At 45.3% G+C, this 18,470-nt stretch overlaps 1 protein-coding gene across 4 annotated transcripts in view; it reads left to right on the top strand.

Annotated features, from left to right (window-relative positions):
* The first annotated feature begins 1,778 nt into the window (after positions 1-1,778).
* The window catches only part of LOC306917075 (NLR family CARD domain-containing protein 3-like), a 55,105-nt gene continuing 38,413 nt past the window's right edge, over positions 1,779-18,470 (top strand). For 3 of the 4 annotated variants that reach the window (XM_079495198.1, XM_079495199.1, XM_079495196.1), the window contains exons 1-3: positions 1,779-1,907; positions 7,371-7,566; positions 16,745-16,811. The gene's annotated coding sequence lies outside the window, so the exon portion shown is untranslated. The remainder of the gene's footprint in view (positions 1,908-7,370; positions 7,567-16,744; positions 16,812-18,470) is intronic. The other variant, XM_079495197.1, reaches the window with a different exon arrangement.

Raw genomic sequence — 18,470 nt, 5'->3', positions numbered from 1 at the left:
CCAAACTTTTTCATGTCAAGGACCCCCAAATTGACACTAATTAGCCCGCGGCCCCCCATTTGAAAACATATGCCAGGGACCCCCATAATGGAAGATTTTTTTGATGGCTCTAGCAGTGATTCTCAATCTGTTTAATTTCAAGGACCCCCATTTTGACATGCATTAGTCTATGGACCCCCATTTCTGGCATTTCTATCTCTGGGTCCCCCAATTTATATTTTCAAATCAATGTTAATTTAACTATGAGAGTGTACAAATGGAACCATTTGGTTCCATTTGTACACTCTGAGTTACAGACCCATAAGGGTCCATTTGGTTACTATCATTTAGCTGCATGGGGACCCCCTGGAACTCCCTCAAGGACCCCTGAGGACTTGGTCATCTAGATGGAAATAATTTATCCAAATTCATGAATTCAATCATAACTAAATATAAGCAGTATAGAGTAGAAAATCAAGGGCAGAGAAATAAGCCACAGACACAGTGGTACAATTATAACTCAACATATTTTATTATTTTACATCCAGGTATGCCATTAACAGGCAGTTAACTGATCAATAACTAACTTTAACTATGGATACATCTTCCATGAGGGGGAATCGAACTCCAGTCTCCAAATCCCCTACAAAGAAAAGTGAAGAATTCTGATTGGGTGCCTGGCAACAAAGGCAAGCTTTTGTTTCATTGGCTGTGCGTCTGTGCCGACTATCCGCGACTGCCCCCAGCGAAGCGGACAATGGTTTCGTAGTTTAACGCCTAACAATATGGCACATGCCAAACAATGAAAACCGGTCCTGTTGGGAAGAAGTGAAAGCAACAGAGGGGTATTGTTGACCAAAATTGTACTTTAATTCAGAAAAGCTGTAGTATTAGATATAAAACCTGGACTATTGTATTATCAAAGTTGGATCACACTCCCTTGGACTCGAAGTAAAATTAGCTCACCCTCCCTCCGACTAAAATTAAAAAGACATGGCCCTCCCCTATTTTCCTCCAGGGCCCCCTTTTCTAAATTTCGACTGGTCCCTTAGGTCCTTATTTAAGGTTTTGTACTTAAGATTTGTCATTTCAGTATGCTCTGTTTTGGTCTTTGGTCATGTGTTCCTGACTGTTCTGTTACACTGTTGTTGCCTTGGTTTTGTTTGTCTTATTTTGTAGTAGGCCTATTGTGGCTAGTGTTTCCTGTCTTCCTAGTTACTGTTTTCCTGCCTTGTCTAACCTGGTAATTGGTCAGTGTTTCCACCTGTGTCCTGTTAGTCCCTCAGCCTATCCCAGTGTTGATTGTCAGTTGAGTTCACCTGTTATCCTGTGTCTATTTAAGTCCTGTGTTTGCATTGTTCTTGTTGGTTTGTTAGTTCCCTTCTGGGTGAGTTCCTGTTATGCATTCTGAGTTTTATCTGCCTTTTGCCCAGTTATGGAAGATCCTGAGTTTTATTAATGAATCCTTTAATTGTAACAAGTTTAATTGTTCTGCCTCAGTGGTGTCTCCTGCATTTGAGTCCTCATCCCTAGTCACTGTAACAGGTTCCTTACATACATAATTAATTAAAACATCTGCATGAATGCAGTCTTTTACTTTGTCTATTGTAGTACACCTAGCCCTCATCGACAGGAACTCTTCCATGTATCATTTATTTTAGAACACATGCCAGCGTTTGACCTCATCAATTCTAACTTGACAATCAAAAAGCTTATTATGATTATTCAACAGAAGAGTTCAAGGTGAATCCGTTATTAGTATCTTTTAACATTTTTGTATTTATTTTGTACGTGTTTATGGACAACAAGGTTGTCTTCGCTACTCCTGCGCAGACAGACATAGCAAAGACCCACTGCGCAGACAGACAGAGCAATGGCCCTCTGCGCAGACAGGATGGACGAACCAGGATGGATGGATAAACATCACAGTGAGTACAACTCTGCACCCCCTGCTCTCTCTCTAAGGTCCGACTCGCACCTTTCGATCTAGCATACAACATTGATGCATGCTAGATGTATACAAAGGGTGTGATACATCTTGCCCCAATGTATTTCCAATGGAAGTCACATGGTTTGACACAACATTTGTGTTGTACGGCTTTCGGCTGTGTTTCGACTGCCCCCCACCCCCTCATACAACACAAATGTTGTGTCAAACCATGTGACTCCCATTGGAAATGCATTGGGGGAAGATGTATCACACCCTTTGTATACATCTAGCATACATCAATCTGTTGCGACCGTGTGAGTCGCCCCTAACCGTGCACAAACACCCATCAAGCTCAAGCTTGTTTTATACATTTGAAAACTTCTTAAACGTGACCTCATGCCTAATCAGTACTTTTACTTTTTACTTTAACTGTATATTTTGGTGCCAATACTTTTGTACTTTTACTCAAGTAAATCTTGAACACCGCGGTCTGCATATGGAAAATTGGCACCACTTTGTGTTGCCAATCTGTGTGGTCTTTTACACATGCCATGCATAACATCTGTTTGCATTGTATTATTATTATTATTATTATTATTATTATTATTATTATTATTATTATTATTATTATTATTATTATTATTACTCAATGGAGAATGGAAGTGAGTAAACAGAGGAATAAGCTGTGAACTAATGGAGAGGTCATACCCACCTCCTGACAGTAGGGGGCACCCCAGCCACGCTGTAGATAACTGCACTAATGGCTAACCAGGGAAGTGATGTCCTTCAGAATAAAGGTTTATTGGTATTTAGTGGGTTAATTTCAGCAAGAGAGAAACGTGTATACTAGAAAATAATGCAGTCTGTTAGTCGGTGGTATACACCGTTGTCCAGAACCACCACAAAAGGCTCTGGTCAGGCTCTGCCAGTGGGCCTAATGAGGCCAACTCCTCTCACCTGGTCAGGCTCTGCCAGTGGGCCTAATGAGGCCAACTCCTCTCACCTGTGCAAATTCCAGCCTCTGCCTCAGCCAATTGATTGCCATGACAACCCCACAGCTGCCAATTGATTACTTAACCTTTTCACAGTCAGTTTGCACTCTTCAGGTACAGGCAGACAGACAGACAGACACAGACAGACAGACAGACAGACAGAGAGGCTGCGTTCAAATTCATTCCCTATGCCCCATATAGTGCACTACTTTGGGGTTCCGCCATTTTGTCATAGTGTCCGAATATGTAGTGAGCATTTTTGCACCCTAATGTAGTGGACTGAAGTATCCCACAATGCACCGGGAATTGTAGGGACCATCCGATGGTCACTACAAAAACACAGCGAAGCAAATCTGCCCCATAATGCATTGCGCAAGCTCGCTCTTGAGCGCACATGCACGCGTTTGCGCACGTGCGCTGCTTCTGCATCTTCTGAGTTGGAGCGCAATGAGCGCATGCAGTTGAACCAGCGAAAGAAATCACACAAATGTACTTTTTAAACGTTCGTTTTCCCCTCTTTTCTTCCCTGGCGGATTTCGAAGACAAATGATCTGTGCATTTATTTGCAATTGTTTTTTTGTATTTATAATAAAACAATTCATTTGCAATAGTATTACTAATCTGATTCATTGTATCACCCAGGCCCAGTGCATGACGTTAGGAGTGGAATCAGTTGCTTGCTGTAGAATAGATTTGCGAGATTCTTTATCACAAACGTAGGCTAAATACATGCATGTGAGACACATTAATTGTGTCCGAACATATGTTTTATTAATATTCATTCATTCCTGCCATGAAAAAAATATATGTTATCTATATTATTTCATTGAATTGCGATAAATACATTAAAACTTCATTATGTAGGCCTATAGATAGTAATTTATTGGACTGCTGTTTCTGTTAACACCAAACGTCCGTATTGTGAGCAGAGCTTGTAGATCGGCTACTTTCTGTAATTCTTTACCAAAAGTACCCGATCTACAAGCTCACAACATGAACATCGCGTTGCTTATAGATCGGCTATTTTTGCCGAGATCTCCATATACAGTATGGGCACAAAGACAGACAGTTAAAACGGGTGCTATGGCAAGTTGACAACGGGTATTATTAGGTTCCCAAGTTGCATCGTTCTCAAGTGGGCCGGTGGTCGACGGGCGCGTACACGTCTAGTTATCTTAAGTTAAAGAAAGACATCTGTGTGAACTGTTCAGTGTGTGTGAAAGGTATAGGCCCAGAGACAGTGTGTGTGAAAGGTATAGGCCCAGAGACAGTGGCCCTCATTTATCAACCGTGCGTACGCCAAAATATGGGTTTACGCCGAAATTACCGCAATTTTCGGCATTTACGATTTGCGCCAAAGCTTGAAAATGATCTTGTGCCAAGACAAAAATCACGTCTGGTCGGGAGCTGTCGTACGCTTTGTCCTCACCTGTTTTTCTGTCGTAGAACAGCGGAGCAGCATTGTTTGACCAGCTGAGAGGCTGTCACAGGCATCGAAACATATGTATTCACTCCTAAAATGTTTATATAAAACTGTATAGGTATGTATATGGGCTAAATGTAAAAAAGAAAAAAAAAGTAAAGGAATACGATGTGTCTTTGTGTCATGAAATTAGTAGGAGATTTCCAACTTTACAAGCAAGCAATTAAAATCGCGCATTTAAAAACAATGTTGCAAGTTAGATGCGTAAGCCATTTAAACAGTGTTTTGCATGATGAGCGCATACATGCGAGGATTTGGGCTGTCTGTGCTGAAATATTTCCATGACGGGACGTTGGAGAGTATAGTGCAGTGCTGCAGCGCGGAGAGTCCCAACATGGGTAGCCTACTGTAGCCTAATCTCCTCCTCGTTTAATAAACCCGACGCGTCGCTCAAATGCCAAATGTGCCGTGCCAGCGCAAGTGGGAACGCATCGGAGATAGTATAGGCTAAGCCAGCCTGCAGCTCACCACCACTGTCCAGTGCCACATGAGGCTACGGTTTTGTCTGCAATATTCATATAATTGACAGTTGACAGCGAGGCAATTTAAATAGACTGTCGAACGGTCAATTGGTCACGGTGTCACGGACGGACCACAGTGATAGAGAGACAGACAGGACAGACTGGCTGGCTGGCTGGCTGGCTGGCTGGCTGGCTGGCTGGCTGGCTGGCTGGCTGGCTGGCTGGCTGGCTGGCTGGCTGGCTGGCTGGCTGGCTGGCTGGCTGGCTGGCTGGCTGGCTGGCTGGCTGGCTGGCTGGCTGGCTGGCTGGCTGGCTGGCTGGCTGGCTGGCTGGCTGGCTGGCTGGCTGGCTGGCTGGCTGGCTGGCTGGCTGGCTGGCTGGCTGGCTGGCTGGCTGGCTGGCTGGCTGGCTGGCTGGCTGGCTGGCTGGCTGGCTGGCTGGCTGGCTGGCTGGCTGGCTGGCTGGCTGGCTGGCTGGCTGGCTGGCTGGCTGGCTGGCTGGCTGGCTGGCTGGCTGGCTGGCTGGCTGGCTGGCTGGCTGGCTGGCTGGCTGGCTGGCTGGCTGGCTGGCTGGCTGGCTGGCTGGCTGGCTGGCTGGCTGGCTGGCTGGCTGGCTGGCTGGCTGGCTGGCTGGCTGGCTGGCTGGCTGGCTGGCTGGCTGGCTGGCTGGCTGGCTGGCTGGCTGGCTGGCTGGCTGGCTGGCTGGCTGGCTGGCTGGCTGGCTGGCTGGCTGGCTGGCTGGCTGGCTGGCTGGCTGGCTGGCTGGCTGGCTGGCTGGCTGGCTGGCTGGCTGGCTGGCTGGCTGGCTGGCTGGCTGGCTGGCTGGCTGGCTGGCTGGCTGGCTGGCTGGCTGGCTGGCTGGCTGGCTGGCTGGCTGGCTGGCTGGCTGGCTGGCTGGCTGGCTGGCTGGCTGGCTGGCTGGCTGGCTGGCTGGCTGGCTGGCTGGCTGGCTGGCTGGCTGGCTGGCTGGCTGGCTGGCTGGCTGGCTGGCTGGCTGGCTGGCTGGCTGGCTGGCTGGCTGGCTGGCTGGCTGGCTGGCTGGCTGGCTGGCTGGCTGGCTGGCTGGCTGGCTGGCTGGCTGGCTGGCTGGCTGGCTGGCTGGCTGGCTGGCTGGCTGGCTGGCTGGCTGGCTGGCTGGCTGGCTGGCTGGCTGGCTGGCTGGCTGGCTGGCTGGCTGGCTGGCTGGCTGGCTGGCTGGCTGGCTGGCTGGCTGGCTGGCTGGCTGGCTGGCTGGCTGGCTGGCTGGCTGGCTGGCTGGCTGGCTGGCTGGCTGGCTGGCTGGCTGGCTGGCTGGCTGGCTGGCTGGCTGGCTGGCTGGCTGGCTGGCTGGCTGGCTGGCTGGCTGGCTGGCTGGCTGGCTGGCTGGCTGGCTGGCTGGCTGGCTGGCTGGCTGGCTGGCTGGCTGGCTGGCTGGCTGGCTGGCTGGCTGGCTGGCTGGCTGGCTGGCTGGCTGGCTGGCTGGCTGGCTGGCTGGCTGGCTGGCTGGCTGGCTGGCTGGCTGGCTGGCTGGCTGGCTGGCTGGCTGGCTGGCTGGCTGGCTGGCTGGCTGGCTGGCTGGCTGGCTGGCTGGCTGGCTGGCTGGCTGGCTGGCTGGCTGGCTGGCTGGCTGGCTGGCTGGCTGGCTGGCTGGCTGCATAGAGAGATAGAGGAAGTGTGTGTGTGGGGGGGGGGGATAATTACCACAGAGCAGCAGAAGTAGGAAGTGACATCATTATTGTCTGTCGGGCAGAAACGATGTGTACACACACCACACATGTTAGCTACATTACATGTTTAAATTACATGTTATCTACATTACACTCTTACCATTGTGGTCGACACAACAAACTCAAGTCAAAATATTTAATTTGATTTGATTTGATTTAGCACAATATAAAACAATTCAATAAAACATTCAAAAAACTATAAAAAGTGCCAGGAGGAGGCTTGTATCCCTAAACTTCTTTACCTTTTTTCTTAAATGTTTGAATAGTTCAAATTGCCAATCTATGCTCACAACGTGAGTAATGCTCACAACGTGTCGATGTAGATCAGCTAGTTGATTGAAGTATTTATTAACAGTTTGCAGAATTACAGTACGTTTCAAGCACAACTCAATACAAAAAACTGTTAGCTGTGGACGATACCATAAAAGCATTAGACCTACACTTGTTTACAACAGGGCCCACCATGTTCAATTCATCATAACATTTAGAGACCTACAAATACACAATTATTTATATATGGAGGTTTAGGCCTGAGAGCGACTGCCTGTGGGGCCACAGGGAGGGCGTTTCGACATCTGTGGTGAGAGAAGGAGGAAGAGGTTGTGCATGTTTTGCAATAGATGCAGAACTTGACAGGAAGCCAGTGCGGTTGTTTTCCGTGAGGGGCGGGGGGATGTGCTGACGAGGCTATTGGTGTGAGTTAGAACGGATGGTATACTATAGCTGAATGTTTTGCTAGTAGGCAAGGCCTGAGCAACACGCTGACCAATCAGACCTGCATCCTCCAATGACACCGTGTTTCATGTCCTTTCATGGGCAGGAAAGGACAGGAGTGGAGTCCTTCTTAAAGCAGTGGACTAGACCTGTCCTGCCACACTGAGGACGTCTGTCCTGCCATAGCACTGAGGATGTCTGTCCTGCCATAGCACTGAGGACGTCTTTCCTGCCACACTGAGGACGTCTGTCCTGCCATAGCACTGAGGTCGTCTTCTTAGACTGCAGCACAACAACGCCAGGTAAGAAACATCATGGAATCAATCCAGACCCAATGTAGCAGTTTATTATTATTATTTATTTATTTTATTAATAAGGGACCAAGCCCGAAGGTATTTGCTGTTTTTTTTTCTAATTCCTCCAAAAATAGCAGTTCTGTCTGAAACGTGCAGTCGTTTTTTGCGAAACTTTGCAAAAGAGGGTATGCGTGTGAGTGACCTCTTCATATCTGGAAGTAAACGACTTTCTGGCCTCGACGTACAGCCCATACATCCAATCAGAAAAGTCCTATCTGATTGCATTAAACAACGTTAAACAATGTTAAACTCACTTTGCCACTCGATTTGCCATTTGCTTTATGCATGTGCATACTCTTTATGCCATGACGTTAAGCTGTGTGTGTGTGTTCAACAACACAGCCATGACGTTAAGCTGTGTGTGTGTGTTCAACAGCACATCCATGACGTTAAGCTGTGTGTGTTTAACAACACAGCCATGACGTTAAGCTGTGTGTGTGTTCAACAACACAGCCATGACGTTAAACTGTGTGTGTGTTCAACAACACAGCCATGACGTTAAGCTGTGTATGTGTTCAAACAACACAGCCATGACGTTAAGCTGTGTGTGTGTTCAACAACACAGCCATGACGTTAAGCTGTGTGTGTGTGTTCAACAACACAGCCATGATGTTAAGCTGTGTGTGTGTTCAACAACACAGCCATGACGTTAAGCTGTGTGTGTGTTCAACAACACAGCCATGACGTTAAGCTGTGTGTGTGTTCAACAACACAGCCATGAAGTTAAGCTGTGTGTGTGTTCAACAACACAGCCATGCAAAATAACACTGACAGCTATGAGGTGACGGAAAGCTTCACCTGCATAGCAACAGTTGCTAAACTATTTGGATTGGCATTGATTGGACAATCACTTTTTGGGATGGGGTTTATCGAAGGGCTAATTGCGTTCGTCAATGAAGAGTGCACAGGAGGGGCCACACACACACACATACACGCACACGTGCACGCGCACACACACACACACACACACACACACGCACATGCACGCACACACACACACACACTCACACACACACTCTGTTATGACCTGGCTCTTGGGCCAGACCTGCTCTTGGGCCATAACAAAGGAGGAAGACACACGGCTGTTTAAAAGTGCACAAACCAATATTTATTTACCATATAAACAAACATATGAATCAAACAATACTAACATACAAAGTGGGGTGTGTTAATCAGTAGATCAGCAGTGTAAGTGAGTGGATGTGTGGTGAGTGTAGTGGGGGGTGTTGAATGGTGCGAACACATGCTGCTGCTCTCATGGAAGGAGAGAGAGCATTTTTTTGTCAGATTTTGTTGATTAATTGTTAATTGTAATTGTGAATTGTAATTCACTTGTCCTCATAGTTTTCTGTCTGAATTGGTACGTCCAGCATTTTGTTGTCGGTACATATCTTGTGAGAGCTCCATATGTGGGAGCTGTTGTTTAAAATTGGTAATGGCAGGAGTAGTCTTCACCAGGCTGGTGCAGCTGGGAGACAGTGTTGTATCTGTCAGGCTGTAGATGGTTTTACTTATCTGCGAAAAGAAAAGCCTGGTCACAACGTAAGGCAGAGAAGCTATTGGACGGATGTATCCTCTGGAACATCCGACCGCTGTATTTCCCCCGGATACGATATTTTACCGACCAATCACTTGTTTCACTTGTTTAATTTGCGGAGAATGTAAACTGACTGTCTAGTATGCGATTTGTCTCATCAGGCCAGAATGGCTGGGAGGCAGTGTTCGTTTCTCCTGTCCTTCTGACATATGGGTCGGTTGGGGAGGGGGGTTTGGTCAAGGGCAATGCTGGATGGATAGGTGTGGGGCTTTGTGCGCACACTCCCAGTGAACTGGGAGGAGCCTCCACCGGCACCCGCTGTTGTATTCAGGTTGGCCTTATTAAAGGGTACTGGATTGTGTATGTTGGATCAGAAAATGTTGTGAGGGAGAGTATTATATTGGACAACGTGAACTGTGTTTTGTCATTTTCAAGTCTGGCCTGTTTCTGTCTCGTATCTACCTATGTCCCTGTTCCTCTATTCTTAAATGCTTCAAGAATACTACGGTAATCTTAGTTGCTGATGAGGGGCCTGGTGTGCTGGATGCAGATTGAATTGGTTGAGCTGAAATACATTTTGGAGTTTGTCTTAATGTTGGTTTATAGTTATCTTAGGTAAATTATGTCTGGTACGTTGGTTATATTGGTTTGATTAAGTTGGTTTGGCAGGTGTATGGTTTGCGCAGATTCCCATCCTTAAAAATAATAATAATGAATTGACTATATAGCACTTTTGTGTTGCTGATTGTTAAAATGTGTAATGTCTCTGTTTGCCTTGTGGGAGACTGGTCACTGGTGTGTCAAAGCTGCTGGCAGCTTTAGGGTGAAACATCATGCCACAGTGTGGTAGTTTCATACGCTGGGGGGGACGATAGTCTCGGCTGGCCTCCCGCCTCTGAGAGGTGGAGCTCCAAACGAGCCGGTTGTGCATTAGGGCTATAGAGCTGACCGGGTTACCTGCCCCTCAGCCAAACTCCGCCACTGTTAACTCTTTTAACATCAGCAAGCATAGGTTGTGCTCTAATTTGTATTTGTTTCCTGTTTCCTGTTTGATCTAAATTGGGGGGGTAAGTCTGGTTCGGTTTGGTGTGGGAAAAAACAAAAACATCTGCCAAACAGACTTTGGTTACATTTTCGATTATTGATTGCTAAATGTCACAAATATTTAGTACATGGAATTTGGATTATTAGCTGATAGTGTCTCGGTCCCTTAAGGGTCCTGGTTTTGTAGGGGGAGGGTGTCACAGCCCCTTGTAGTTTGGCCTACTAGGGCCTGTGTGGTTTGTTAGGTAGGCCTATTTCTTTGCTTCCCACAGGTTCTGAATTGCCAATCAGTGCATTGGGAGCACCTGGCCAGTGTTCCCAGGGGAGGGGAGGAGGATTAATCTGTGAGTACACAGATTAATCCTCCTAACGTCAGTGTCCACATAACGTCAGTGTCCACTCCGAACGTATGAGGTTGACGAAAGCTATACCTGCATAGCAACAGTTGCTAAACTATTTGGATTGGCATTAATTGGACAATCGCTTTTTGGGGTGGGGTTTATCGAAGGGGTAATTGTGTTCGTCAATGAAGAGTACTGCATGGGAGGGGTCATGTGACCACACACACACACACACACACACACACACATACAAACACACACACACACACCTGTCCCACGTGCACCATACGCTATCGTGCTTGCATGTGTGGTAAACAGCCCATTGTACAGGAAATGCTTTCCAACTTCTGCTTTCCTCCTTCCCATTCTATGACTAAACATTTAGCATTTAAGCATTGCCACACACACACACACACACACACACACGCCCACGCCCACGCACACGCACACGCACACGCACACGCACACACACCACCCCCACAGAGGAATATATTCAAAGATTTGTGCCACATTATAAGATTTAAAAAAAAATAGCAGATCTACAAGCTCGTAGATCTGCTATTTTTCAATAGATAAAGTTTAAAATAATGGTTAAAACACCAGAAGACACAACATGTAGTCCAGGAAGGAAGTCTTCTAAATCTTGTCATTAACATATATTCTTTTGCAAAAAGGGTGAAGTTTCCCTTTAAGCACTGTAACAGACACATGCTATTGACATTTAGCATTTAATCATTTTAACTTGTATGAACAGTTCCTGATCAATCATTTTAACTTGTATGAACAGTTCCTGATCAATCATTTTAACTTGTATGAACATACCAGCTAGGGCCTTAATGTTACGGGCCATGCCGACCACACACACACACGCACGCACGCACGCACGCACGCACGCACGCACACACTCACTGTTATGACCTGGCTCTTGGGCCATAACAAAGGAGGAAGACACACGGCTGTTTAAAAGTGCACAAACCAATATTTATTTACCATATAAACAAACATATGAATCAAACAATACTAACATACAAAGTGGGGTGTGTTAATCAGTAGATCAGCAGTGTAAGTGTGTGGTGAGTGTAGTGGGGGGTGTTGAATGGTGCGAACACATGCTGCTGCTCTCATGGAAGGAGAGAGAGCATTTTTTTGTCAGATTTTGTTGATTAATTGTGAATTAATTGTTAATTGTAATTGTGAATTGTAATTCACTTGTCCTCATAGTTTTCTGTCTGAATTGGTAGGTCCAGCATTTTGTTGTCGGTACATATCTTGTGAGAGCTCCATATGTGGGAGCTGTTGTTTAAAATTGGTAATGGCAGGAGTAGTCTTCACCAGGCTGGTGCAGCTGGGAGACAGTGTTGTATCTGTCAGGCTGGAGATTTTTTGATTTGTATAGATTTTTATTAAGGATCCCCATTTTGAGCTTGTAAAATGGGGATGTAACTAATTCAGTAGCAGTAACAATAGTGTTTTCTCTCAGTCAGTTGATTCTTCATATCCATATGAGTGAAACGGCCGGGGTGACATGTTTATTTTGGAAACACAGTTCTTATATGAGGCGATCTAAAATCCCCCCTGCAAATAAAAAGTACACAAACCTGTGGATTTGCGCCCTCTACCGATATTGACGTCAGACTTCGGTGCTCTACGTCAGACTTCGGTGCTCTACGAGCTTGTAGGTCTGCTATTTTTGAAAAATCATGAAAATGTGGTGCAACGCTTTGAATATATATTCATTCAGAGTGAACGTTTTTAACTCAAATCTTTGCTTCTTTTAAAGTTTTTAACTCAAATCTTTTCACATAAGGGTCGGCGGCCGATTACATATCATTGTTGGGGTCCTTGACATGAAATGTTGAGCACCACTGAGATATAAACTAATCAGAAAACTGTCATGATTTAGAAGAACTTTGTTTAAATGTCGCCGTCAGGCCTGAATGGGTTGAAGTGTAACATAAAGGGGTTCCCGTCCTGAATGGGTTAAAAGGACGTCTGCAGTTCAAAGAAACAGACGCTGAAGAGGAAGTAACAACTAATCTGACCTGCTCTCCAAACCAGCTGGTCCGTGTGTGTGTGTGTGTGTGTGTGTGTGTGTGTGTGTGTGTGTGTGTGTGTGTGTGTGTGTGTGTGTGTGTGTGTGTGTGTGTGTGTGTGTGTGTGTGTGTGTGTGTGTGTGTGTGTGTGTGTGTGTGTGTGTGTGTGTGTGTGTGTGTGTGTGTGTGTGTGTGTGTGTGTGTGTGTGTGTGTGTGTGTGTGTGTGGTGGAAATAGCAGATCTACACGCTCACAATGCGTCGCTTGTAGTTCTTCACTACATCCACCAACTCTCATCGTGCACTATGAATGTCAAGGACCCCCAAATTGGCCATAATTAGCCTGCGGACCCCCATTGAAGAGGTATTCCAGGGACCCCCATTGAAGAGGTATTCCAGGGACCCCCATTGAAGAGATATGCCAGGGACCCCCATTTAAGAGGTATTCCAGGGACCCCCATTGAAGAGATATGCCAGGGACCCCCATTTAAGAGGTATGCCAGGGACCCCCATTGAAGAGGTATTCCAGGGACCCCCATTGAAGAGGTATTCCAGGGACCCCCATTGAAGAGGTATTCCAGGGACCCCCATTGAAGAGGTATTCCAGGGACCCCCATTGAAGAGGTATTCCAGGGACCCCCATTGAAGAGGTATTCCAGGGACCCCCATTGAAGAGATATGCCAGGGACCCCCATTGAAGAGGTATTCCAGGGACCCCCATTGAAGAGGTATGCCAGGGACCCCCATGAGAGAAGATCTTTACGGCTCTAGCAGTGATGCTCAACCATTTTCATTTCAAGGACCCCCAGTTTGACCTGAATTAACCATTTCTATCTCTGTATATTGTAAAAATCAAAGTTAATTTAACTCTGAGAGTGTACAAATGGAACCAAATGGACCCATTAGGGTCCATTTGGTTCCATTTGTACACTCTCTGAGTTACAGACCCATTAGGGTCCATTTGGTTCCATTTGTACACTCTCTGAGTTACAGACCCATTAGGGTCCATTTGGTTCCATTTGTACACTCTCTGAGTTACAGACCCATAAGGGTCCATTTGGTTCCATTTGTACACTCTCAGAGTTACAGACCCATAAGGGTCCATTTGGTTCCATTTGTACACTCTCAGAGTTACAGACCCATAAGGGTCCATTTGGTTCCATTTGTACACTCTCTGAGTTACAGACCCATAAGGGTCCATTTGGTTCCATTTGTACACTCTCAGAGTTACAGACCCATAAGGGTCCATGTGGTTCCATTTGTACGCTCTCTGAGTTACAGACCCATAAGGGTCCATTTGGTTCCATTTGTACACTCTCTGAGTTACAGACCCATAAGGGTCCATTTGGTTCCATTTGTACACTCTCAGAGTTACAGACCCATAAGGGTCCATTTGGTTCCATTTGTACACTCTCTGAGTTACAGACCCATAAGGGTCCATTTGGTTCCATTTGTACACTCTCTGAGTTACAGACCCATAAGGGTCCATTTGGTTCCATTTGTACACTCTCAGAGTTACAGACCCATAAGGGTCCATTTGGTTCCATCTGTACACTCTCTGAGTTACAGACCCATAAGGGTCCATTTGGTTCCATTTGTACACTCAGAGTTACAGACCCATAAGGGTCCATTTGGTTCCATTTGTACACTCTCAGAGTTACAGACCCATAAAGGTCCATTTTGTTCCATTTGTACACTCAGAGTTACAGACCCATAAGGGTCCATTTGGTTCCATTTGTACACTCAGAGTTACAGACCCATAAGGGTCCATTTGGTTCCATGTGTACGCTCTCTGAGTTTTAGACCCAGTTACAGACCCAGTTACAGGGTCCATTTAGTTACAAACTATCATTTAGCTGTCCCCGGACCCCACTTTGAGAACCACTGCTTTAAACAATATAGGCTTAGGCTCTTCTGTGCACATAACATGCGCACATTGTAGGCGTGCACGTGCGTGCGTGCATGTGACGTCATGATAATTAATAAACTTAACTTAAAGAGCTAAGTCTGATGCAAAGACCGAACTGATTCATGCAGACTAATTTAATTTACATTCGTACACATACCTTCAGTATGACCTTTTATTTATTATGCTCTCACATTGGTCATATTATGCACCCTCTCTTTTCTCAAGGGACGGATTAACCCCTACAAGGGCCCCTGGGTCCCAGGGCCCCTGGGCCCCTGGACCAGTACATTTTGCAGGACCCCCATAGCGTGCGTGTGTGCGCGCATCATTTTCGTGATTTTCTGTGTGTTTTTTTTTCATCTTTCTGACCTAAATTTAACAAAATCAATGGCCAATGAAGGGCCCCAGGAGCCTTTTTCAGGGCGTCAAACCTATAGTACCGCGCGGTCCAATGGCTAATTTGTCCCTACGGTTTTCTCTATCGTTTTTCACTGCGTCGATGAGCCTATAGACACAACCAAGGAAGATTAGAGAAGGAAGTGTCATGGTCACGTGACTGTGCTGACACTTTCATGTCCGGGGGTAAATTGAGTCAATGGGAATCACTAATCACTATTGAGTAGTAAAATTTCATGGCCCTTTGTCATAGATGCTTACTCATCATTTCAATTAGAAGACATCCTGAAATATGGGTAGATCATTCGATTGTACTGCCATCCCTCTATAAAATGACACAGTGTACACATCGAAAAGCAACACAGAAGACAATAATGTGTTACATGTCTTCTGTTATTTTCCAAAAGTGATTGCTTTACAAAAGATCTCAGTCATTCAGAAATAGCGTTTGTTCATGAGCTCTCATTGACTCCAGTGTATTTTATATATAAATAGAGCTGGTCACTGAGCTCTCATTGACTCCAGTGTATTTTATATATAAATAGAGCTGGTCACTGAGCTCTCATTGACTCCAGTGTATTTTATATATAAATAGAGCTGGTCACTGAGCTCTCATTGACTCCAGTGTATTTTATATATAAATAGAGCTGGTCACCGAGCTCTCATTGACTCCAGTGTATTTTATATATAAATAGAGCTGGTCACCGAGCTCTCATTGACTCCAGTGTATTTTATATATAAATAGAGCTGGTCACTGAGCTCTCATTGACTCCAGTGTATTTGATATATAAATAGAGCTGGTCACCGAGCTCTCATTGACTCCAGTGTATTTTATATATAAATAGAGCTGGTCACTGAGCTCTCATCGACTCCAGTGTATTTTATATATAAATAGAGCTGGTCACTGAGCTCTCATCGACTCCAGTGTATTTTATATATAAATAGAGCTGGTCACTGAGCTCTCATCGACTCCAGTGCATTCTGCTGAACATCCGGGTGCAGTTTGGCTCCCATGGTGCGACGAATCTGCCGCCTGGAATTGCGTGATAGCGAAAATGACGTTGGTGACCTTACCTCCATTTAATATACCTTGGACACAAGCAGGTTTTTCCCTGCGTTGATGAGCCTGAAGACACAGCCATGTTTTTCACCCACCTTACTTGTAATGTGATGTAATGTGACAACAGAGATTGATTCTGATTATCTTAATTCTTACTAACATAGCTGTGTGTGTGTGTGTGTGTGTGTGTGTGTGTGTGTGTGTGTGTGTGTGTGTGTGTGTGTGTGTGTGTGTGTGTGTGTGTGTGTGTGTGTGTGTGTGTGTGTGTGTGTGTGTGTGTGTGTGTGTGTGTGTGTGTGTGTGTGTGTGTGTGTGTGTGTGTGTGTGTGTGTGTCTTGTTAGAGAAATAACTTGTTTCCACAAACAAGTTATCTCTCTCTCTCTCTGTGTGTCACCATGCTGTTGTTTAAAGGGAACCTACACCTAGAAACTGAAATGACACACTACTGGTTATACTGGAAGTATTTATTACTGGTTATACTGGAAGTATTTATTAACAGTTTGCAGAATTACAGTACATTTCAAGCACAAACTCAATACAAAGACTGTTAACTGTGAGTGGACGACCCAATAAAGCATTGTTTACAAGAGGGTCCACCATGTTCAAATCATCAACACATTTAGAGACGTACAAATAGACACACCCAGTGTGTTAATGTCAGTGAGAAAAACACAGGAGTGTGGCTTTAGACACACCCATTTTTTGGCTTGTGTGTTTGTGGGAACAAACAGGTTATCTCTCCTCTCTCTGTCTCTCTCTCTCTGTGTCTCTCTCTCTGTCTCTCTGTCTCTCTCTGACACACAGCCTCTGAACAGTCTGGACTGCTTAATGTTTTAACAACGTGGGATTAAAGCACCAGGATGAATTCATGGTAAGTGTTGTTCATCATGTCTGTTTAATTAATGGAGGCTAAGCATGCTGCTGTATGGACGCACGCATGCACGCACGCACGCACGCACGCACGCACGCACGCACGCACGCACGCACGCACGCACACACACACACACACACACACTACACCCTGCTTCCTTAATCACAGGTGTTACCGATGATATTGATACTAATTTAGGCTCTGTTCCATTTAGTGTACATACAGTGGTGGTGCTCAAACTTTTTTTAAATTTCAACGACCCCCAAAACCCATTCTGGGCGGGAACCCCTTTTGGTGTTTTTAAGCCTTATGTTATACTTTAGCTATTGAAAACAGCAGAACTACAAGCTCGCAGCGCGGCACTCGGTGCCGCGCTATGAGCTTGTAGATCTGCTGTTTTTTTGAAAAATCGTAGCGCAAATTTGGAATATATATTCTTTCAGAGCGAACATTTTCGCTCATCTTTGCTTCTGGAGGGTCATATTTTGAGATGGGGGTCGGAGGCCAAATACATATAATAATTGTTGGGGTCCTTGACATGAAATAGTTTGAGCACAACTGACATCTAAATCATGACAGTTTTCTGAAAACAAAATATGTTTCTATGTTAAAATGTTTGCTCTGAAAGAATATATAAATTTGTGCTACGATTTTTCAAAAAACAGCACAACTACAAGCTCATAGCGCGGCACTCGGTGCCGCGCTATGAGCTTGTAATCTGCTATTTTTCAATAGCTAAAGTATAACATAATGCTTAAAACACCAAAAAGGGTTCCCACCCAGAATGGGTTTTGATGGTCCTTGAAATAAATAAAAAGTTTGAGCACCACCACTGTATGTACACTAAATGGAACAGAGCCTTAATTAGTATCATCGGTAACACCTGTGATTAAGGAAGCAGGGTGTAGTGTGTGTTTGGGATCACTTCATAAATGAAGGAAGGATCAGCTGTTTGGGATCACTTCATAAATGTCATGCCGACGTGAATGTACTCCAAAACCGACGCTCAAATTTGGGGCAGATTTTACACTCAATTGATAAATGAGGGCCTTAGAGTCCACAGAAGACATGATGTAAATATGAAATAAATGCTTAAACATGTAGCTAGGTGTATGTTAGAGTCCACAGAAGACATGTACATATGAAATAAATGCTTAAACATGTAGCTAGGTGTAATGTTAGAGTCCACAGAAGACATGTAAATATGAAATAAATGCTTAAACATGTAGCTAGGTGTAATGTTAGAGACCACAGAAGACATGTAAATATGAAATAAATGCTTAAACATGTAGCTAGGTGTAATGTTAGAGACCACAGAAGTGAACAAAAGTTCAATGACTTAGCCTCGGTCAGAAGCGGTCACACGATCTATGGTTCTATGATCATCTATGAGTATTTTAAGTATTTTAAGACATTTTAATGGCATAGAATGCCCTGCTTGCCGTGTCTCTCAGCTCCTTCACAGCTTTGGTTGACGTTACCTGGTCTCTCTCACACACACACACACACACACACACACACACACACACACACACACACACACACACACACACACACAGTGTCACTGTCATGTCAGACTATAAGAATGTTCAGAATGTCACGCACAGAAAATACCTTTGAGCGCTCGGCTGTTTCTGGTGAGAATGCTTGGTACGCAAC

This window comes from Electrona antarctica (assembly GCF_951216825.1).
Source record: "Electrona antarctica genome assembly, chromosome: 24".
Taxonomy (NCBI): Eukaryota; Metazoa; Chordata; class Actinopteri; order Myctophiformes; family Myctophidae; genus Electrona; species Electrona antarctica.
Note: the sequence above shows the minus strand (reverse complement) of the source record. Positions and strands in the feature narration are given on the sequence as shown.